Source organism: Lygodium microphyllum, chromosome 12 (assembly GCF_053477565.2).
Source record: "Lygodium microphyllum isolate KBCC chromosome 12, Lygodium_microphyllum_v1.1.10, whole genome shotgun sequence".
NCBI classification, from domain to species: domain Eukaryota; kingdom Viridiplantae; phylum Streptophyta; class Polypodiopsida; order Schizaeales; family Lygodiaceae; genus Lygodium; species Lygodium microphyllum.
The window spans coordinates 31826137-31851506 of NC_141146.1; the positions used below are offsets into that span (position 1 = coordinate 31826137).

A 25370-nucleotide genomic window follows, 5' to 3' on the forward strand; every position below is an offset into this window, starting at 1 on the left:
AATCCTAATATTTCTATTGATTTCAACAAGTTACAGGCTTACAGCAAGATATAAGAGTTGTACATAGATTCAAACCAGAAAAACCAAGCTTGGAACTTGGAAGTTGGAGCTTGTTTAAAAAGCCAAAAGCTCACCTTGCTTTAACTTGAGGTATGTTTATATTGCCTTTCCTTTTACTTTGTATGTTTCAAGTTGTAACTTTAGAGGAAAATCAAATGTATATTTTTGTATGTGGCGGTGTGTAATCATGGCCACATGGAAGCACATAAAAAAGAGTAAAAAGCAAAAGACATTAGAAGAAACTATTCAATTACATGCTTTACCGAGAGAGATGGATCATAATGCATCAAATACTATGAATATAAGACTTGGTACAGATGAAAGTAATAATAGTGCAAAGAAAAAACATCATCGGATTTTTCTTGAGCATTGGAAAATTCATCGTCCATGGGTCTATTGTATAGATGATAATGATGGCAAAGAGAGGGTGAAATGTAAATGGTGTTCATTTGCTCAAAAGGCAAATCCATTTGCTAAAGTCGAGGGATCAACATCCTTGCAGAAGAATGCATTGCAAATCCATGAAAACTCAAAGGAGCATGTTGAAGCAAGGCTCATGTGGCAAGAACATGAGAAAAGAAGTATGATCCCTATGGAAAAGCACATTGATACTATGATTGACAATGAAAAAGAACGTATCATCTCATGCATACAAATTGCTTGGTATGTTGTCAAGAGATACTTGCCTTTGGAAGAGTTCCGCTATCAATGTAACTTCCAAAGATTCATGAGAACTCCAAATTTGCCTCTTGTCAGTGAGTACTCTTCTTATATAAGTAAAGATACATGCAAAGAGTTTGCAAAGGCCATTAAGCATGTTTATTGGGAAAGACTAAAACATGATATCAAGAGCAGTCCAATGTACTCCATCCAAGTTGATGAGAGTACAAATATTAGCATACAATAACATATGATAGTGTATGCCACTTTTATTGAGGATGTAGGCAATGGTTCTATAACCACAAGGTTATTGGATCTTCTTCATCAAGAAATGCAATTGTGGAAGCCTTATTTGATGCATTGGTTGACTTCCTAAACTACATGGAATTACAAATGCAAAAAATGTTGGGAATTGCAACTGATGGAGCCACTGTTATGCCAAGTGCTAATACAAGTTTGGTAGCAAGGTTATGAAGACATATACCACACTTATTGAGCTATCATTGCATAGCTCATAGGGAGGCTCTTGCAACAACTGATGCATTTAGCAAGTTTAAAGAGTTCAAGTACATGTATAAAATAGTGAGATAAATGTATGAATGGACTTCTCGATCTACAAAAAGACATGCATTCCTAGTTGATGTGGTTAAGTTGTTTGGTATTAGCAGGAGAGGCAAGCTCAAAACCTCAAAAGATGCATGACATAAGATGGTTATCCAGGGTCAAGTAATGATGAGTATTGTGAGACTTATGCCTGCATTGTTGATATTCATGCGGAGTGAGGATGCTACTTTGTACTCTTATATGACCAACTATCAAGTGCAATTTCTTTTTCACCTTTTTGCTGATGTGCTTGGGGAGTTGAATATGTTGAATACCATTTTTCAAGATGCTCACCCCTAACATATCTACTATTGGAAGTCACATTAAGTCAATTATGGAAACTTTTCATCTTGCATTTATTAGCATGCAGTTTGCTGTTGATACCATGCATGTGGAGAGCTTTATCAAGAAGGTGAATGAACACATGGGAGTAATGATATACAAAGATATTCAAGGTATCAACCATGAGCACTCTTTGCATTGGGGACCTATGTGTGAAGGTGTTGTGGCTAACCCACAATAGAATTATGATGATGTAGTGTGACATATGGTACATTTATGTAAATGCTACATCATAGGTTTGATCCAAGCTCTTGGGGATAGATTTAGAAATGACTTTGATGTGTTTGAGGCATCAAAATTTTTCTCTCCAAAAGATTATGATAGAGATTTGGAAAAGTTGGATGCTTCCACCAAAGAATGGTTGGAAGTATTGTGTAGACATTTTTGCCAAAATGCAAGCCGTTTGATCAATGAACAAGAATGCAAAGGTGAGAGAAGATCTTTTGTCACAAGAATGTGTAATTGTTTTAAGGGTAGAGACATGCACTTAGCTTGGCAAGAGTGTTGCAATCATGATGAATGGGAGCAATCATTCCCATCAACTATGAAGCTATGGAGAGCATTATTGGTCTTGCCTCTCTCTTCAGTTGCATGTGAGAGAGGATTCTCCAAGATGAAAAAGGTCAAAATAAATTTCAAAATCAAAAGTCACTTGATACTTTGAGTTTGTTGATGTTTGTGGGCATGAATACCCCAAAAAGTTCAAATCCAGAACAACTACCATGGAGTGAATGTTATGATACTTGGAAGAGCATGAAGAATAGGAGATCTCGTGCTTTGAAGACAACTAGAGGAAGTAGCTGATGCTTTCTTAGATGTTTCTTTTTATGATTTGTGACCTTGCATGCAAATATCTTTTTGGGTTATTGCTAGTTAGATCTCTCTATGCATTTTATTTGGACGTTGGTACTCATTAGATATGTCATAATAAGACTCTATCTATGATCAACTTGAATGTCTCCATTACTTTAACTCATAAGACATGTCGTAATCTAGGAGAAACTTAATGAAATTTTATCTTTGCCAATGATATATACAATGTGTGCTCAGCATGTTTAATCGCTATTATTATATGTGCTATTTGCATATGATCACAGATTTATAAGTAATCACTACAGTTAGGAACCTTGAAAATCATAGATGTAATATGATTGTCCGATGAGTGACAAAGTTCAAATTTGCCATGCCATTGGGAATGGCAAGGTCCAAGAGAGAATGTCCTGTGAAAGTAGGGGTGGATGTCAAATCCTAACACTAATTACAGGGAAGCTGCCTGTGGGTGGGAATGCCAGAATTGTAATTTGTAAAGGTATCTCTGCATCTCTTTTAACCTGCAGTAAAAGCTCGTGCAGAGAAACCTTTGCAATGCAGGCATGCAACCTTTTGGGTTTTCCATACGAAGTAGATATTTTGAAGATTTGGAGAAAGGCTTCCTGTATTCGGAGAAAGGCTATGCTGGCAGTGGCACTGGTGACTGCAGCTGGAGTAGCCTGCGGCGCTGCAGCTCGTGAGCTGACGTACTCCATACGCAACCCGCCGCTCATACGGGCGCCCACTTATTGAGAGAGGAATCAGGATGGTAGGTAGACCACCGCGTCCCTTCAAAGTTCACCAACTCTTATGAGGTCTCATTCATTGTTGTTCTTATTCGAACAACGTACTCTTCATAGATTCATATATATATATATATATACATACGTACGTACATACATACATGCATAATATATATATGTATAATAAATTCACTTTCGTCATTCTTTCAAGAATCAACGCCCTTCCACAATTAAATGCGCGTCTCTCTCATCGTCCAGGGTTTGAACCATGATACCATAGGAACACAACTATCTTGTCACTGGCGGGGCCCGGTCGAAGCTGCAAAAGGACATTCTTTTAGACATGTCCTGATTCATATGCCCCCTGCCGATGAAAAATCGAGGTCTTATGTAAACCAAATCGTAAAAATTTCAAATTTTTTAAAAGCATTGAAACACGAAGACTAAAAATATTAACTTTTACAAACTTTTTAGTTATAAAAATGATAAAATATATATTACTTGGTTTAAAAATATCTCAATAATCATGATGGGTCTAAGGTTTTTGTATCAGCTATTATCAAAAATGCTCTTTAAAATAATACGCTCTTTATTATATATCAAAAGGAGTGAAAGTAGTTACAACTTCATGGATGCTACTTGAATCACCCATCTTCTTCCAAAATAGCCTAGCAATCCGATACTTTCTTTTATAACAGCCCAACAGAGACGTCACTTCAATCTTAAGTTGATGTAAACATCTATCGGGCATCTCCTTAGGATTTCTTTTGAACAACAAATTGTTTCTTTTACTCCATATAAATATTAGAGCCACCCTTGAAATTATACTTAGCAAGCTCCATGTGCTATCATCTAAACCTATGTGATCAGCAAAGAATGAATTTGTCATTCCGAATACGCTCTTTGTAACTTAGCCTCCTTCAGTCATTTTTTGAGTGTAGCACACATCGGCCTAACATTCACACAATCTCAAAAGACATGTTTCTCAGTTTCCTTCGCCTTCCCACAAAAGGGGCATAGAGGTGAGACTCTAAACCATTTGCTAAGTCTCACCCACAACTATTATGTGGAAGGCCTTCCTACTATATATATATAGTAAACACTGTTCATGCCTCCTAAGAAAGTGGTGCCCAAGGTTTGAGTTCAACTATCCCTAAGGGCTAATACTATATCAACCCACATGCAAACCACTAGGCTACTGCCAAAAGAACATGGATTTACCCTAAGACCCAGCCCTTGATTGTAAAGGGTATGATCTTTTGAACTACGATCTTAAAGACACGTTTGTGTTGAAAATTCTAGAGAAAGAGTGGCTCACTAAGGCTTTATCAAATATGAAGACACTTGAGCAATATCGTGTTTGTGGTATTCATGGTAGAAACTTGAAGTCTATAAAGAAAGCCCAAAGTTATTATTGTTTGTGATTGCATGCAAAGACTATGTGATGCTTGGAAGAAACATGGCTTATGAATGTTCTTAATCTAAGGAAAATAATGATGAAGGATTGGAGGGCCAATCCATTTAACAAGTTCAATGTGTTCTCTTGGAGAGTAATTGTGGGCAAATTGGCTATAAGAAATAGCTTATCTAAATGGACCCTTGTGCCGAATGTATGGCTTTTTATTATCATGCTAAGAGAAGCCATTTTATCTACTTTTATAGTTTAACTTTGCATGCTTATTATGGAAAATATTCAATATTGGTTGCCATAAGTAAATCTTCATGACATGATCCCTTGGAGATGAGCTCTCTTGAGTTGTAAGGGTAGAAGATCTCTTGCTCTATCAAATATCTAGAATGTTCTTAGGGTTGTTACCTTGATTTTAATGTGGAATATTAGGAATGGGGTGGTTTTTCTAGAAAAATACACATTGCAAAACTTGGGGATTTTGTTTATAGAATAGTAGGAAGTGATGCCATGAGGCATATTTCACGGTGGATTCCGTGAGGTTTTATGGTGGATTCCGTAAACTTTGATGACCGGGGCTCATACACAAAGTGGATTCTTTGTGCGAGAAGTTGATGGGGACGCCTATCCTTTTCGGGCGTTTCATTAATTTAGTGTGTACATGGGTGATTCCATAGCAGGTGATTCCGCAAAATGCATATTAAATTAATAAATGTTTATGAGTTTAGAGTGCGCACTCGTAATAAATTAAGGTTAGGATTGATTTCTAACCAGTTGATTTATTTATGTAGCTGAAGACTGCTAGGTATTCACTTTTGTCGGTTTAATTGTATTATTTTACTAACGATTGTGAATGCTTCAGTTGATGTGTAGAGATAGCAGCAGGGGCGGAGGAAAGCATTGGAGGATAGCGAGTATTCGATTTATTACTTATATTTTGATGGGCGTATACCTTAGGCATGGCGCCTATATTTTGTCACGCCTATTTATTGAGACGTTGGATATTTATTATTATTTTGTATGCGCATGGGCGCACGATTATGTTATTTATACTTGGACATTGTATTGGGCATGCCAGACTCTTTGGGCACCGTCCATTAGCTTTATTCCTATTTTGTGTTAAAGCAAACTCAAAAGCTAAAAGCTTGCTATTTTGTAATTTGGGCTATTATTTGAGCTTGAAGATGAATTATACAAAAAATACATGCTTTGGGAGCGCTTACACAAGGCATGGGGGGAGATTGCACCCAATTGGTCTCTTGTTCATGTCGTTCATGCTTTTTACATTGAATTTTGTGCAAAAAGTAGAGTTCTATTATTCTTGGGGACCTTCCGGCATTCACTACGCGAGCATACAGCATCCAATCTGCGCACCACTGGTATCAGAGCGAAGCTGAGATCAAGAGTCCAATCGCTACCCATCTTGTGCGAAGGCGGAGCTCTTGGAACGATCGGGCTCTACGGTCAATCTCGACGCGAACGGTCGATACAGGCGGATTCCTGGCGGTCAAGAACCTCTGCTTCCATCATCAGATCGCGAAGGACTAGCTTGCAGCAGCGGAGGACCACTCCTACATCCTCTTCTCCAAGTCTGGTTAAACAGAGATAAGATTTCATAACTCCAAAAGATTAAGCTTAATTTAAAAGCTTAAGTAAGCTTAAAGCTAAAAATCTGGTCGTTTGTGGCCACGGCATGCTACATCAGCAAACGGCGGCGAAAAAAAAACAGCCCCTCCCCTCCTAAAATCGATTCGAATTGTTGCAGACTTAAGCTTTCTAAAGCTTAAGTCCATTAAGCTCAAAAGAAGCTTAATCATATAAGTCTTACAAGTTTGCCAAACTCTCCAAGTTCTGCAAGTTTCTCAAGTCGAAGTTCTGCAAGTTACATAAAGCAACCAAGTTCTGCAAGTCTACAAACTTTGCAAGTCACATAAGTTTGGTACTCTACAAGTCAGACAAGTCATCTGAAGTCAAAACTGACTACTGTTCAAAACTCATAGAAGGGTTGTTCATGCGCAGAAACTCCGAACTGCAAAGTTGTTCATTGGAAGGTACTCTATGCATATGCAGGTTTGCTGAAGCATTTTCAGCATACGAAGAAGGATAAAACACAGATTTTTCAAAGATTGTGAAAGCCGCACCCAAAAATATATAAGCCTTGTATTCCCGAACTTGAGCTACGCTCATCCCGCTAACTTGATTTTGAGAGTGAGAGGTCTTTTGAGTTTTGCAAGATGATGGAACCGCATATGGATGATTTAATGGCTGAAGGCGACCTACTTGAACCTAGGATGGAGCAAAAGCTGGACTTAATTATGATGCAATTGGATGAAGAACGACAGGCTAGGCAAGCATTGCAAGTTCAATTGGCTAATTTACAAAGATCGTCTACCGACAAAGAAGAACCTCAATCTGAAGATCTTATTCGACGTACCATCGACGCGACTCTCGAAGCTCAATCCATTCGCAAGGAATCAAAGATAAGTAAAATAAATTTCAAATTTCGTATTTTCAATGACACTCGAGAGGGAAAAACTGTTCTTGCATTCATTAGTCAGTTTGACGACTACTTTCATGAGGAAACTTATGCAGAAAAAGATAAAATCAAGTGTGTCACTAATCATTTAGTGGATAGAGCATCTCTTTGGTGGACTGTGGTACGCAAGAGTATAGATTGTCCCACAACCTGGGAGAATTTCAAGAAGAAGTTCATGCAAAATTTCCTTCCTCCACAATTTCATGAGAAAGCCATAAAGCAATGGGACCTTCTTCAGCAACGGGATCGTGAGCCTATTACTTAGTACACCGAGCGTTTTTGGAATGCATTACTCCAGTTACACATGCTTGAAGACGTACCTGAAACGACACACAAGCGCAAATATATATCTGGACTCCTTGGGCATTACTACGCTGAAGTTAACATGTTCAAGCCTGCAACTCTTGAAGACGCAATTTCATTAGCTCACGACATTGAAGACAAGCTACGAGGTAGAGATAGATGTCCACAGCAATTCCAAGCCAATGGTAACTATGGATCTAAGCAATTCAACTCAAATTTTAGAAGATTTAATCAAGGTCGTTTTACTTCATCATCTTTCCGTAAAAATTGGGCAAAACCACCTGCTTTACCATCCAATGCCAATCAAAACCCTAAGCCTATTCCACAGCCAAATCCTAATATCCCTAGACTTCCCGCCATTGCAAATAATGTAACCAAAGCCAAGCCTATAGTGTGTTATAAATGCCACCAGCTTGGACATCTAGCAGCAAATTGCCATTCGAAGAAGCCACCTGCCCATATCAACTACCTTGGAGCAATGGAAGATGACGAATATGAAGAAATGCCTGATTTCACGGAAGATGAGGATGACACTACTACTCCTTCGGATACTTTACCAGGTATGCCAACTCCACATTCTTTATTTACTATGAAATGTTTAGTGCATGGAAAGGAAAAGATTATTTTGCATGATGACGGTAGTACTCATGATTTTATTTCTGCAAAGCTAGTAAAAGAATTGAAGTTACAGACTGTACCTACGCATTATCGCATTAAAGCAACATTCTTAGGTACTAGGTACAATGGTACACAGGAAGTGCATGACTTAGAGATTCAAATTGATCAATACACTAAAAGAAGAAATTTTCTAGTTGTTCCATTACAGTTGAGTGACATTATTTTAGGTATGCCTTGGCGTCATCAGCATAACCTAGATATAGATTATTCCACACATTCAATTAATATTAAATTTCAAGGAAAACATATTACGTTGTATGGTATGTATGCATCTAATGCTTTTTCACTGCTTTCGCATACTCAAGCTAAACGTGCATTACGCAAAAGTAGTAAATCCTATCTCATTTGGGTGAATGAACTGCAAGTAAAAGAAAATCATATGCACCCTAGGCATAAAGAATTTCTTGCACATTTTAAAGATTGTTTTGCCGAAGATCTACCACCTGGTTTACCTCCTTCACGTCCAGAAGACCATAAAATAGATTTGATTCCTGGTACACAACCACCTTGTAAAGCACCATACAGGCATAACCAGATAGAGCAAAAAGAAATTCAAAGTCAAGTTAAGGAATTACTAAATAGGGGATTGATTAGACCTAGTAGTTCTCCATTTGGTGCACCTGTTCTGTTAGTCAAGAAAAAGAATAATACCTATCGTATGTGCATTGACTATCGAGCTTTAAATAAGATCACAGTAAAGAATAGGTATTCAATTCCTAGAGTCGATGACCTTATGGATAAATTGCAAGGTTATGCTATATTTAGTAAAATAGACCTTAAATCTGGTTATCATCAGGTGAGACTAGATAAGTCTGATATATTCAAGACTGCATTTAGGACACAGTTTGGTCATTATGAATTTTTAGTGATGCCTTTCGGATTGACTAATACACCTGCTACATTTAGTAGAATGATGAACCGTATATTTTTGAAATATCAGTATTGTGTTATTGTCTTCTTTGATGATATTTTGGTGTTTAGTCAAAATGAGAAAAAACATTATGAGCATTTGTCATTGGTTTTCCAGTTATTAAAAGATAATCAACTGTATGCAAATCTGGAAAAGAGTGAATTCTTTAAAACAGAAATTGAGTATTTAGGTCATATAGTATCGTCTGATGGAATTAAAGTTGACCCTAAGAAAATAGAAGCAATATTGAATTGGCCTGTACCTAAAAATGTGCATGAGTTACGATCTTTCCTTGGTCTTGCTAGTTTCAATAGGAATTTTATGCGTAATTTTTTCATTACTTGCTTTACCATTAACTAAACTTCTGAAGAAAGGAATTGTTTATCATTTGGTTCGATAATCAACATAAATCCTTTGACTTATTGAAACATGCATTAACCCATGCTCCTGTTTTACAGTTGCCTGATTTTAATAGACCATTCTTTCTAGTAGTGACTGATGCTAGTGGATCAGGAATAGGAGCCGTATTTATGCAGGATAATCATCCCATAGCCTATTCTAGTTGTAAGCTGAAACCCTCAGAATTGAAATATTCCACATATGATAAAGAATTATTAGCTGTCATACAAGCCTTAAGACAGTGGAAACACTACTTAATGGGCTTTGAATTTATGATTAAGACCGATCAGCAAAGTATAAGACATTTACTTAGCCAACCCCAAATATCTGACCGACATATCAAATGGGCATCCTTTATTCAGAGTTTTCATCCTATCATTCAATATCAACCCGGAAAAGAAAATGTAGTGGCTGATGCATTAAGTAGAAGACCTGCCATTCATAATATTTCTGTTATATCTTTTGATTCTTTGATTGCTATGAAAGATACTTATCATCAGGATATTACTTTTCATGCTGATTGGAATAAATTAGTTCAAAATAACTTGATTCCTATTGATTCACTGTCATATAATGATGGATTTATGTTTTATGAAAAGAGATTATGTGTTACAGTTCCATTCAGATATTTTGTTTTGAATGAGATTCATTGTCCTCCATATCAAGGTCATAGAGGTATCATATCTACTTTACGTACATTAACTGAAGATTTTTATTGGCCGCATATGGACACTGATGTATCTAACTTTGTTTCTGAATGTTTGATTTATCAAAGAGTTAAGAGACATCATGGTAAACAGTATGGATTACTTATGCCTTTATCTATTCCATCTAGACCATGGGAACAAATTTCTATGGATTTTATTACTGGTTTACCTAATACTAAATCTAACCATGATATGATTTGGACAGTAGTAGATAGGTTTAGTAAACAAGCATATTTCATTCCATGTAAGAAAACTTTAACAGCATCACAGGCATCACAATTGTTTTTGAAAACTATTTTTACTAACCATGGATTACCAAAAGTTATTATTTCTGATCGTGATTCTAGATTATGTAACAACTTTTGGATTACTCTATTTGCTAACCTTGGCACAAAGATTGATTTCTCATCTGCATTTCATCCATCTTTTACGTGCTTATACTATTTCTAAACCGCAGACATGGGATACACATTTGCATTTATTACAATTTGCATATAACAATACACCACACACATCTACAAAGAAAGCACCGTTTGAAGTGATTTAGGGTTATAGATTGTCTACGCCTGTTGCATCTTTGTCAAATAGAATTCAAAGTGCTGATGATATTGCTAGTATGCACAACACTATTTTTGATGAGGTTAAAGACATGATTGCCAAAGCCCAGCAATCATATACCAAACAAGCCAATAAGAAAAGACAAGCAATGAATTTCAAAGTTGATGACTATGTTTGGTTGAGAATAGAAAAACGTAGATTACAAAGTGTAGACAGACACCCAGTTGTGAAATTAGCCCCTAGATTCTATGGACCATTTAGGATCATTCATAAAATTAATGACAATGCATTCAAGTTAGAATTACCACCTCACTGGAAAATTCACAACACATTCCACATTAGTTTATTAAGACCCTTTAGAGGCCAATTACCTGTACATCCTGTTTATGAAAACCCACCTTTGTTAGAGGAAGAGACTGAAATACTTGAACCTGAAGCTATCATAGACAGTGACTTTCTGACCACTAGAACTGGCTGAAGATAATCTAGATATCTAGTTAAATTTAAGAACCATCCTGTAGAGGAAGCACAATGGATGCACGCTAGAGACTTAAATGCTTTCCCCACTCTGTTAGCTCCACATTGAGCTAATAGCAATTGAGGTCAATTGCTATCCCACCCCGGGGGTATGATGCCAGGAGGCATATTTCACGGTGGATTCCGTGCCACGGTGGATTCCGTGAGGTTTTATGGTGGATTCCGTAAACTTTGATGACCGGGGCTCATACACAAAGTGGATTCTTTGTGCGAGAAGTTGATGGGGATGCCTATCCTTTTCAGGCATTTCATTAATTTAGTGTGTACATGGGTGATTCCATAGCGGGTGATTCCGCAAAATGCATATTAAATTAATAAACGTTTATGAGTTTAGAGTGCGCACTCGTAATAAATTAAGGTTAGGATTGATTTCTAACCAGTTGATTTATTTATGTAGTTGAAGACTGCTAGGTATTCACTTTTGTCGGTTTAATTGCATTATTTTACTAACGATTGTGAATGCTTCAGTTGATGTGTAGAGATAGCAGCAGTGGCGGAGGAAAGCATTGGAGGATAGCGAGTATTCGATTTATTACTTATATTTTGATGGGCGCATACCTTAGGCATGGCGCCTATATTTTGTCACGCCTATTTATTGAGGCATTGGATATTTATTATTATTTTTTATGCACATGGGGGCACGATTATGTTATTTATACTTGGACATTGTATTGGGCATGCCAGACTCTTTGGGCACCGTCCATTAGCTTTATTCCTATTTTGTGTTAAAGCAAACTCAAAAGCTAAAAGCTTGCTATTTTGTAATTTGGGCTATTATTTGAGCTTGAAGATGAATAATACAAAAAATACATGCTTTGGGAGTGCTCACACAAGGCATGGGGGGAGATTACACCCAATTGGTCTCTTGTTCATGTCGTTCATGCTTTTTACATTGAATTTTGTGCAAAAAGTAGAGTTCTATTGTTATTGGGGACCTTCCGGCATTCACTACGCTAGCGTACAGCATCCGATCTGCGCACCAGGAAGAAGCAATAATTATATGCACATATGGAAGCTAATAAGAATAATCGCATTGTATGCTTAAGAGCTCTCTAAGAGCTTGATGCTTGGTTTTTTGGATGTAATCTTTATTAACATATCTCATGAATTGTAAACAAAACTTTCTTGCAACATGTAAGAGTAGGGATAAGAGAATAGCTCAAAATTTAACTCGGAAATGAATTTGAGTTTTGAGTTTCCATAAATTGCTAAGAGGAATGAAATTACAAGCACAAAAGCTCAACTTCACAGAAATGATATGCTTCTCCTTTTAGTACATGTGAGTCAAAGGGACATATGATGTTAAGAGTGACCTAACAAACAAGATGTAAGTAGCTCCTCATGATTCTTTCAATACAAGGATCTTCTCAATTATTTTAAAAGTATTTAACTAATCCAATAACTTGTAAAGGTGTAGAATGCACTTGCTTCTTGTTATATATGTGTAATTCCTTCCTTTGTTTTCAACATCGAATGATAAATTTCAAATGATTAAATTGTTTATTTTTTTGTCCCTCCTGGTAGCAACCATAGAACGAGAAGAGACTTTAAAAATGGATGGAGAAGAATATTAAAAAGTAAAGGGATGGAGAAAGAGGAGTAATGGGCGAGGTACTAGGAAAATAAAAATATCAATTTTTGGAGATATCTAAGTCTCGATGTCATTTTTAGTCTTAGGATTTTAGAATCAGCTTGCAAAATACTCACAACATGTAGAGACTATTTATTGTAAAATATAATCATTGGGCTCACTCCCATACCAATTGTATAATTCTATGTCTGAAGTTAAATTGTTTGACACGATTGTGTACACTGAGTGTCTTGCAAGAAATTGAATAGATTAATCTTGTTCATGTACAATAAAAACCCACAAGCAAGCAATGAAGGCCTATTCTAATGTTTGGATATTACAAGTAGGCAAGAGGGAACAAAAGATGTGATGGTGCCACTAAAAATTAGAACCTACAATGTAATATATATAGTTAATTATAGAGCTCCAATATCCATATTAAAAATTAATTTCTAGAGAGATCTAAGGCCTACGTCTTGTCAAATCACTTCTCTTTTTAGTTTTTGGTCTTGTGACTAGTTGATTACATATTAGATATGTATCTAAGACACATAGCATGTAAAGAAAATTTGCTGTAAAATCGAAGAATTGATCTCAATTTTGTGAAGATAGCACAAACCTATAGGTAAAACTAAGATCTCTAGCAATCTCGTGTATACTAAATATCTTGTAGATTGAATAGAAAATTCCTATGTATTTATTACAAAATCCTATAGGCATGCCATGAAGGTTCAGTTTATAGATTGGGCATTATAAGTCGACAAGAGAGGGACAAAAGGGTTGATGACACCCACTCAAAAAGAAACCCTATATACATACTTTTGAAAATTCTATAGAGAGCTCATTCTTGTGTATGAAAACTTGAGAGGGATTACTTCCTTCTTCTTCTCTTCTTGTTTCCTCCATAGCCAAAGCTTGAGAGAGTGAGGGACCATATGTAAAGCTTCTTTTCTCTATTCATAGGTAAAGCTTCTTGTCTCTATTTTCTTGCTTCCTTCTTCCCCTTATACCCATGCCCACGTGGAGAGCTAGTGGTGACCATAGCCTTACTTGACATGCACAAAGAGAGAGAGAGAGAGAGAGAGAGAGAGAGAGAGAGAGAGAGAGAGAGAGAGAGAGAGAGAGAGAGAGAGAGAGAGAGAGAGAGAGAGAGAGAGAGAGAGAGAGAGAGAGAGAGAGAGAGAGAGAGAGAGAGAGAGAGAGAGAGAGAGAGAGAGAGGAGCTTCCCTTCTCCATTATTACTTCTAACTTCTCCTTTCCCCCTTTCTTTCAACATTGGATTCTTGGAGTGGTTGGAGAAAAATAGAATTGAATCATGAGGCTATCGAAGCTACTCTTGAGGAATTAACTTACAATGATATTAGGAAAGGTTTAATGTCACTTTTTGGCCAGTAAGAAATTGAGAAGAGAGAAAGTGTGATGTAATAAAAAATATTATTGGAAAAAAATTTGCAATCTTAGGGAATGTTTGTGCTTTTGTATCTTGGTATTCTCATTGTCTATCATTCATTGACAATGAACCTCGAAGGTATCGCATGCACTTGTCACTTTCATTGCCTTAGTGCTGCTTAAAAACTTCCCTTCATGCTTCAATGACTCTCTCAAAATATTCCCTCTTCATCTTAGGGGGGTCACTCACACAGATATATGTATGTATTATGTGGGTTTAAAATAAGAGATTTTTAAAGTATAATTTTATATATATTTTTACATATAAAAAGGTGTAATATAGAGAGATTATTTATAGATTAAATAAAAAATGGTTTTGTTTTATTCACAAAATTTTTACAGATAAGGATATTTATAAATAGGCCTTGAATGCACGCGATATAGATCATGGGAAACTATAAACCATATCCATTGCAAGCTTGGATCACTTCTTGGTACCTCCATTGCAAGCATGGATAACCATAAACATCCATACCACCTCCATCCATATTGATCTGGATGATGAGTATGCACCTATTTACAAAAGAAAAATGTGTTCAATCACACATTGAGTGCATTGGAAGCATTTAGATTAGAGGATAGAAATAATACTGATTTATGGATTGATGGTAGGTTGTATCTTGTGGATTCTATGACAAGAAGTACCCCTCCATTCTCTTTGTGTTCCTTGTTCTTAAGGTTTGTTAGAGATGGTCATCCAGGGATTTTAAACTATACTCAAAATCTAGTAGACGATTCAAACATTTTGAAGCTGGAGAACCAATGGTTATGCTAGGAAATAGATACAATGAGGAGAGCCAAGAAAAAATAAGGAGTCTCGGACTAGTTAAGCCTAGAAATGGAGGTTGTAGAAGAAAAATAATAGCAATACGGCAACAGTTGGTCACTCATACTAAACTAGTTATATTCTTCTATTGTGTTTTAAGAGCATTAAGCTCAATGTTGTTAGAAGTATAGCATGGGAACCTTGAGTAAGCAAGGGTGCATGAGGGAAGGTGAGGTGTGAATGAACTGAAGGGCAAGGAAAACCCTAACCCTAGTCCATAGTGAGGCTATATAAATAGCCAGGAGGTCACTCTCAAGAGTAGTGAGAGTGTATGAGTTATACCTTGAGTAATTGAATAAACAAGATCTTGTTCATGTACTTGAGCTCTCTTCTCCCTCTTGTGCACACAACTTTATGCTTTCACTTTGATTTTCCAACATGGTATCAAAGCCATCTCTGATCCAACAAGCTCCCTTCAACTCCATCTTAACCTAAGTGCACATGAGAAGTTCATTCTCAACCATACATCTTAACCTCCATAGCCAATCTTGACTGGCACTCCGTGGAGGACCTGGTGAGGGCAAAGGAAGCCACTTTAGTCCAAGAGTTCTTCTAGAGACTTCTTCTTTAGCTCATGGGGTAGCATCCTAGTGCTTTAGAGCTTGACATTAGGTAGCGGGGATGTTGGCATTGAAGAAATCACAGAAACAAGCACACGTTTGACAACATGGAGTTCATCATGTTGCCATGTGCTATGGATCGTGCAATCACTCAAGCTTTCATAGGGTTTTGTTAGCCCCCCACGTGGGCTATCTAACTGTATTGTGGGCAAAACCCTAACTATAGGTTTAGCAAGTAGCCATAGCCAAGAAGCTCAAGCTTTCTTCATTTCCACTTTAATCATCTTGAAATTCACTAACATCAAATTTAATCATTGATTAACTATCTCTAGCACTCATTGCAGATCTTGAAGCTCCATCTCAAGTCTAAACACACTTGATGGATATAATTAAACTATTGAGAAATACGGATCTAGAGCTAGTTAGCTATGGTGGATGCAAATCAAACACACGATACATGATAGATAGAAGAGATTGTAACTCAAGTGAATTAGGTTCCAAGATAGATTAACTTGGACTCATAAACAAAATCTTGAGTGACTCAAAGTGAAAGTACCATTCCTTTGAAATGAGTGTCAAGTACATGCCTTTATAGCTTTTTGGATAGTACCACTTTTCCTCTTTGTGCTTATGGGATTTCAGACATCTCTTCCTAGAGCATGCATCATTGTCTCTCTCTCATACAAAGCCACTTATGGGTAAGCCTCTTTTGGGCACACATTCAGCCTCTATGGGCATACATCATTTGCTATTCTCAACATAAACTCATCAAAAGACGACTTGTATGCATAAACTTGAGATAAGTGCTTGTAAGTACTAATGCTCCATTTCTCAATTATAATCTTGGTTTAACTCAATTGTGGAAAATATTTTATGCCTTGAGGCAATTAGGTGTTTCATATTAAGGATATCCCCTAAATGCTTTACTCTCATAATTTAAGTATTGATCATTGTAAGGCTATGTGTCAGATATAAACACATAGACCATTTACTTCTCTTCATCTAATCTTATTTGTCTAAGTACACATCAGTTACTTTCAGCTTGCTGCCCACTTGGATTAAAACATCATTTTAATTACTTCCGCTCTTATTGCTTTTCTTATAAAGGATTAGATACTAGCATTGCCTTATGCAATCAGTAAGACCTTTGTATCGTGGCCTATGTTAATGTAAAGCCTCAAATTTGCAAGTTTGATGGTAGAGACTTCCACCCATGGCATGTGTTAGTGAAATATAAAATAATGGAGAGGGGTTATTGGCCCTTCATAAAAGAGACAAAATCCATTGATCCATCCAACCCTATGGATGTAGAAGATGATGAAAGAGCCCAAGCCATAATAATGTTGCACTTGGATGAATCCTTAAATCACCATATTGACTAGCTTGCAACTGTAAAGAAGAAGTGGGATGAGTTTGAGAAATTGCATGGCGCAAGAGGAAATAATTTCAAAATATTCCTCAAAATAGATTTCTTCAGCTTGGAATACAAGCAAGGAGAAGACTTGGGAAAGTTCACTTCCCACATGAAGGGTCTGATGGTTCAACTAGCTTTAGTCCAAGCTTCGATTGTTGCTGAAGAAGATGCCATTGCAATAATTTTGAAAGTTGTAAGGAAAGTCTTTTCAACCCTTGTTACTATCCTTACAAATGTACTAAATCCTACATTTGAAGGTGTCATTCAGTCTCGTTTGGATGAGGAGAAAAGAAACCAAAAGGAAGTTTACACTAGCTCAACATCTACTTCAATAAACCAACTCTTAGTCCATACTGTGACAGCTAAATATTCATTTGGCAATAAAAAATGACATATTTCTCCAAAGGTCCGAATGATCAACTTTTTTAGCATCTATTGTATCATCTTTCCATGAACATCTTTGTAGCCTATTTTATAAAGGCATCCCCCTAATTTATTGAGGGGAGGAATCATTTACATGTAATGTAATCCAATTCCACCTTGGTTGGCATTGAGGGGGGTTGTTAGAAGTATTGCATGGGAACCCCTGAGTAAGCAAGGGTGCATGAGGGAAGGTGAAGTGTGAATGGACTAAGTGGCAAGGGAAACCCTAACCCTAGCCCAGAGTGAGACTGTATAAATAGCTTGGAGGTCACCCTTAAGAGTAGAGAGATTGTGCCAGTTGTACCTTGAGCAATTGAATAAGCAAGATCTTGTTATTGTACTTGAGCTCTTTTCTTCCTCTTATGCACACAATTTTTGCTCTCACTTTGATTTTTCAACAAAATCAAGTGCTCATTATACGAATGTGTTATAAGTCCATGCTCATATACGTGTCATCATTTTTGTTGTGATCAACATGGCTATTCTCCATCCAGATAAAGCAACAAGGAACATGGAGAGAGTACTGCAAACCTATAATAACATCATTCCTCACAAAGCTATAGGGAACATGTTGACTGATAAGAGATTTAAGAAGGCTAAGGAATGATGCATTGAAAATTTTTTGCAAAGGTTTTTCCTAGACAAAGAGGATATCCAAAGTACCCTAGACAAAGTGGGGATTAGTAGATAAAGCTACACTCAGCTCTTCAAAGTCATGCAAGAGACATGAAAGAAGAAAATGGTAAAGGGGTCTTTGCTCCCAAAGCCATTCTCAATTCAACAAGCAATACGTAACAACTAGAGATTCTTGGAATTCCTCGGAGAGACCATTCACATCATGGATAGCTATCTTGGAAAGAAGAGCGTATTAAATTATGACATGTGTAACAATATATTCTTTGAATGGGGTGTTTTTCCAGGCTAGAGCATACAATAGAAAATGGGATTGCCATTTTTGTTATCAAGCTGGATGAAACATAGACTGTAAAAGGTGAGAAGATAGAGAGTGTTTCTATTAGCCTAATGAATAGGGCTCTTTAGTCAGGTAGCAAGGGAGGTAAAGACATGAAGAGCTCAATGCACTTTAGCATATAATCATAGACATTTGGTGGTTGGGAGCATTTTAGGTTGATAGAAAATATTTTGATGTGTTGCATTTAGATGTTTCAACGAATTTTTATACCTGAGGTGATAAGTGCTCAATAAGTAGGCCATGAACTAAGTGTTGAAGAGTTTAGACAATGTAAAGTAGAGTGGCATATGGCTATAGATTTAAAGATACTAAAGTGCATGCATAATATGTTAAGAGGTACTACTTCTAAGAGTCCTTAGATTTACTATATGGCCATGGCCAAGGAATGCAATGCTTCCAATTGGAATAAGATACATGATAAATATACCAAAGATTCGAAATTTTAAGCCATTCTAGATATCCCTTTAACAAACATTCACATATGCACATTACATACTTTGTGTAGAATAGTAAAGAAAATTAAGCATCTCTACATTAGATTTGCATAGAAACTATAACTTCAAAAGGTTAAGGATGATGCTATTAGGGCTATTGAGAAGGTTTTATCAAACATTGGTCTCCATTAGGGTAATGTTGTGATCAAGGCACACAGATCCTTAGAGATCAAAAAATGGAGAGATTGTTTCTAGGAAACCCTTAATAGGTTAAATTAAGGTTAGAAGTTTTTTGGGCTTTAATGGCAAGCCCAAAAAAAAAAACTCTATGATAGGTTCTTCTCACATTCATTACAACCATGAAAAGTGCTACACAACATAGTCAAAGAGCATGGGGATGATGGAAGAGCAAGAAGTAGGAAGGCTAGAGTTTGAGAGGCATTGGACACAATGTTCATGTATTGTGATAAAACACCTTGGTCCAAGTAGGATCTCCGAGCTTTAAGAAGGCTCTCAAAAAATTCAACACCTCCATGAAGGATGCCTAGGGAGCAAATAATCACGTGCACTATATAGTAACAAATATCATATTTGGTTTCTATGCCTTGAGCTTACTACTTAGCTCTTAAGTAACCTCAAGTTTTATTTCTTATGAGCAATATATTGTTTATAGTCACGATACTTGTTTTGTGCCATAGTATGGGAGTTTGTCGATTTGGTCCACCTAAGGAATGGAGAAGTCCCATTACCAAGAAAGAACTAAGTAGTTCAAACATACAAGATATAATGGTAGTGCTCACAAAGCAAACAACCTATTAGAAGTTTGCTACTAATTTTATACAGTAATTTGATACAAAATCAGAGTAGAAGAAGGAAAAGGGATGTGCAAAACTTGGACATGGCCTTTGCATTACAAATGGCGAAACAAAAAACACAAGAAGCTTACAATAATTCATGTGTGAATGATAAGTTTTTATAGTGGTTGGCTCTAGGGAGAGAGAAGGTGAGAAATGGGGTTCAAAGAGCAAATAATACAGGACTTTATTCCTCTCTACATGGGATCAAACAAGATGGTTTCATCTTCTTTGCCAGCATTTCATCATCTTCATCATCCTCATCCTTTGAGATTGACAACAATATACATGGTATTGCTACTATTGGAGGTAGTGGTTCCATAAGAACCTTGCCTTCCATCCACTACAAAAATTATCTTTTTGTACATCCTCAACCCCTGTTGTAATGGTATGAGAAACATATGATATGTAGAAAGGAGCCCTTAAAGATTGGCATCCCTACTCAATGCCAAACAACCATAATGTAAATCTCTTTTCAACCAAATTTTGTTTCTTTACATTTGTTAGAAGGGGGCAGCCTCCACAAAACTTGGTCTCTCAGTACCTTTAGCACAAAAAAGGAGAGCCTTACATTGTTGGGGGAATAGTCATTGTGAAAAATTATAATTTGTAACGATGAACATAATGTTCATCATTTATTCAAATTAATACAATCCTTCACTACAATGTCATAGGACATAGTAATTTTTATGTATGCATACCATCTACCTTTGTATGATCCAATTTGGCAACGTATTGTGAAAAAGCCGCATCTTTTCTATGCTCCTAGTGGTCAATGTCATTGAGCCCCCACACAAGTAAGGAGTTGATTTGTTGTACACTAGGACTTGGTTGCAATGATGTATTCTAAAGAAAAGAAAACCAAGAATCGTCATTGACCAAGAATGATAACATCAACTAAATATCGATTGATTTTCATTGCTTCAAGAAAACCTAGCATCCACAATGAGATTGTACCATTCCCATCCTTGTGTGGAGCTAACGCCTCATACTTTTCCATGTTGACTAGGCCATGTCTTTTAATTATTGTAACTCTTTCTTCTTTAGTTGCCAATTACCATTGGGGCAACAAGATTATAGTCCTCAATGAATGTCTAGTAAATCCATTATAGTCCTCAATGAATGTTTAGTTGGCAATTACCACTGGGGCAACAAGATTATAGTCATTCGACATAGTAAATGTAGGCAAATATGAGATTCATAGGCTTCCTTCATCACATGCATCGACCAATTCCACACCCTCTAGGTTGTGAAGGGTTGCTAGGCCTTGATAAAAACTCTACGAAATAGCCATCACTTTCTTCTCCTCTATATAGAAGCATATCATCTCATCTTACTTTTTAACCTCTCTAATGGTAATGGTAGGTTGTCTTTTGTCCTCATCATGTGATCCTTGTGAAGTCCCTTTTGAGTTATTCTCATCCCCTAGGAGATGCAAATAGCAAAGTAATGCAAAGGGGGATTGTAGAAGATGATATCTCTTTGAGTGTATTGTGTAGTTCTCTATGTCCTTGTGTGCATTATCATGTAATTTATCTAGTGCCTTGGCTAGCTTTCTATTCGCGAATTTGTTGGTTGCAAAGTTATGAGTGTCAACATATTCTTGTGCTTCTATGTTCATTGCGCCACTTGAAGTTATTCTTTAGTATTCCTCCATGTGGACATTTAGCACATTTGTACAAGAATGCAAAACATTCTCAATAGGGAGTAGTGAAGTAAACATATGTGAAAACCCATGAGCATGAGGATGAGCACACATTTGACAGAGGAACATAAAAAGCTTTTCATTTAGAGCTTCCTCCATGTCATTATCGAACTTTAGCATGTACTTCATCTTATTTTCTATTCATAAAATAGAGAATAAGAAAAAAGAGTAAACAAATTCTCAAATCTAAATGAACCACCTAAATAAATTTTCATTCACACCATAAATGACAATAACTACCAAGTGATATGAGGGCCCTTCATAACTGAGAGGGGCCTCCCTCACATGGTGGTGACCTATGCGGGATTCAACACATATGAGGGTCAGTACTACGTGATATGGAAAAAGTGGAAGGGATCTTGCTTGGTGTTGACCCATGCAAGCCTTCTTAGTGTCAAACTATAGGCTTCATTACATATTATAGTCGCTACCAAGTGATATAGGGTCTCTCTCTATAAGTGGAAGGGGCATGCCTTGGTTGGTGGTGATTGATTCAAGCTTAATCACACATGAGGGTTAGTACTAAGTGATATGGAGTCTCTTTGCAAGTGGGATGGGCCTCCCTCGCTTAGTGGTGACCCTAGAGGCTTCACCACATATAAGGGTCACTGCTAAGCAATACAAAATCTCTCTACAAGTGGAAGGGGCATTCCTTCCTTGGTGATGAACCATGCAGGCTTCACTATACAGGAGGGTCATTGCCAATAGATAAAAGGTCTCTATCCAAGTGGGAGGGACCTCCCTTGCTTGGTGGTAATCCATGTGGGCTTCATCGCATATGAGGGTCACCACCAATGGACATGGGGGGTCTCCATAACTTGAGGACCATCCCTTGGTGGTAATCCATGTGGGACTCATTGCACAAAAGGGTTACTATCAAGTGATACCAAGGCCCTCTATAATTGGGAGGTTTCTCTCTCACTTGGTGGTGACCCATGCAGGCTTCATCGCACATAAGAGTCATCACCAAAGTGATACGGGGGCCTCTGCAACTAGATATGGGTAACCTTTACAACTAGATATGGGCCTCTGCAAAACTAGATATGGGTAACCTTTACAACTAGGAGGACCTTCACAACTAGATCCTAGTTTTTTTTGCGAGATTGGGAGGGCTTACTTACCTCATAGTGGCCAATTCGAGGTCACACCAGATCATCAAATAGTAATATGATGACTCTCCACTTAGTGAAGATGATGACTCTCCATTTAGTGGTGCGCAGATCGGATGCCGTATGGTTGCGTAGTGAATGTCAGAAGGTCCCCAAGAACAAAAGAACTCTACTTTTTGCACAAAACTCAAGGTAAAAAGCATGCACGATATGAACAAGAGACCAATTGGGTGCAATCTTCCCCCATGCCTTGTGTGTGCGCTCCACAAAGCATGTATTTTTTTAATTAATCATCTTCAAGCTCAAATAATAGCCCAAATTACAAAATAGCACGCTTTTGGCTTTTGAGTTTGCTTTAGCACAAAATAGAAATAAAGCTAATGGGCGGGTGCCCAAAGAGTCAGGCATACCCAATACAATGTCCAAATACAAATATCATAATCGTGCGCCCATGCGCATACAAAATAATAAATAAATATCCAATGCCTCAATAAACAAGCGCGAAAAAATATAGGCGCCATGCCTAAGGTATGCGCCCATCAAAATATAAGTGATAACTCGAATACACGCTCCTCCAATGCTTTCCTCTGCCCACTACTGCTATCTCTATACATCAACTGAAGCATTCACAATCGTTAGTAAAATAATACAATTAAACTGACAAAAGTGAATACTAGCAGTCTTCAACTACATAAATAAATCAACTGGTTAGAAATCAATCCTAACCTTAATTTATTACGAGTGCGCACTCTAAACTCATAAACGTTTATTAATTTAATATGCATTTTGCGGAATCACCGCTATGGAATCACCCATGTACACACTAAATTAATGAAACGCCCGAAAAGGATAGGCATCCCCATCAGCTTCTTGCACAAAGAATCCACTTTGTGTATGAGCCCCGGTCATCAAAGTTTACGGAATCCACCGTAAAACCTCACGGAATCCACCGTGGCACGGAATCCACCGTGAGATATGCCTCCTGGCATCATACCCCTGGGGTGGGATAGCAATTGACCTCAATTGCTATTAGCTCAATGTGGAGCTAACAGAGTGGGGAAAGCATTTAAGTCTCTAGCGTGCATCCATTGGGCTTCCTCTACAGGATGGTTTTTAAATTTGACTAAATATCTAGAATATCTTCGGCCAGTTTTAGTGGTCATAAAGTCTGTATCTATGATAGCTTCAGGTTCAAGTATTTCAGTCTCTTCATCTAACAAAGGTGGGTTTTCATAAACAGGGTGTACAGGTAGTTGGCCTCTAAAGGGTCGTAATAAACTAATGTGAAATGTGTTGTGAATTTTTCAGTGAGGTGGTAATTCTAACTTGAATGCATTGTCATTGATTTTGTGAATGATCTTAAATGGTCCATAGAATCTAGGTGCTAATTTCACAACTGGATGTTTATCTACACTTTGTAATCTACGTTTTTCTATTCTCAACCAAACATAATCATCAACTATGAAATTCATTGCTTGTCTTTTCTTATTGGCTTGTTTGGTATATGATTGCTGGGCTTTGGCAATCATGTCTTTAACCTCATCAAAAATAGTAGCGTGCATATTAGCAATATCATCAGCACTCTGAATTCTATTTGATAAAGATGCAATAGGTGTAGACAATCTATAACCATAAATCACTTCAAACAGTGCTTTCTTTGTAGATGTGTGTGGTGTATTGTTATATGCAAACTGTAGTAAATGCAAATATGTGTCCCATATCTGTGGTTTAGAAATAGTGTAAGCACGTAAAAGATCTAGAATAGTAATGTTAGTGGCTTCTGCTTGTCCATTAGTTTCTGGATGAAATGCAGATGAGAAATCAATCTTTGTTCCTAGGTTAGCAAACAAAGTAATCCAAAAGTTGTTACAAAATCTAGAATCATAATCAGAAATAATAACTTTTGGTAATCCATGACTAGTGAAAACAGTTTTCAAAAACAATTGTGCTGCCTGAGATGCTGTTAAAGTTTTCTTACATGGAATGAAATATGCTTGTTTACTAAACCTGTCTACTACAGTTCAAATCATGTCATGGTTAGCTTTAGTATTAGGTAAACCAGTAATAAAATCCATAGAAATTTGTTCCCATGGTCTTGATGGAATAGATAAAGGCATAAGTAATCCATACTGTTTACCATGATGTCTCTTAACTCTTTGACAAATCAGACATTCAGAAACAAAGTTAGATACATCAGTGTCCATATGTGGCCAATAAAAATCTTCAGTTAATGTACGTAAAGTAGATATGATACCTCTATGACCTTGGTATGGAGGACAATGAATCTCATTCAAAACAAAAGATCTGAATGGAACTGTAACACGTAATCTCTTTTCATAAAACATGAATCCATCATTATAAGACAGTGAATCAATAGGAATCCAATTATTTCCAACTAATTTATTCCAATCAGCATGAAAAGTAATGTCTTGATGATAAGTATCTTTCATAGGAGTTAGAGAATCAAATGATATAACAAAAATATTATGAATGGTGGGTCTTCTACTTAATGCATCGGCCATTACATTTTCTTTACCTGGTTGATATTGGATAATTGGATGAAAACTCTGGATAAAGGCTGCCCATTTGATATGTCGGTCAGATATTTGAGGTTGGCTAAGTAAATGTCTAATACTTTGTTGATCAATCTTAATCATAAACTCAGAACCCATTAAGTAATGTTTCCATTGTCTTAAAGCTTGTACCACAGCTAATAATTCTTTATCATATGTGGAATATTTAAGTTCGGAGGGTTTCAGTTTACAACTAGAATAGGCTATGGGATGATTATCTTGCATA

The 25370-nt window shown here is 37.0% G+C and overlaps 2 pseudogenes; both read left to right on the forward strand.

The window, feature by feature from the left end:
- The first annotated feature begins 355 nt into the window (after positions 1-355).
- On the forward strand, positions 356-1422 carry LOC148027607 (uncharacterized; annotated as a pseudogene).
- Positions 1423-1687: 265 nt separating this feature from the next.
- On the forward strand, positions 1688-2469 carry LOC148027608 (uncharacterized; annotated as a pseudogene).
- Positions 2470-25370: the final 22901 nt, after the last annotated feature.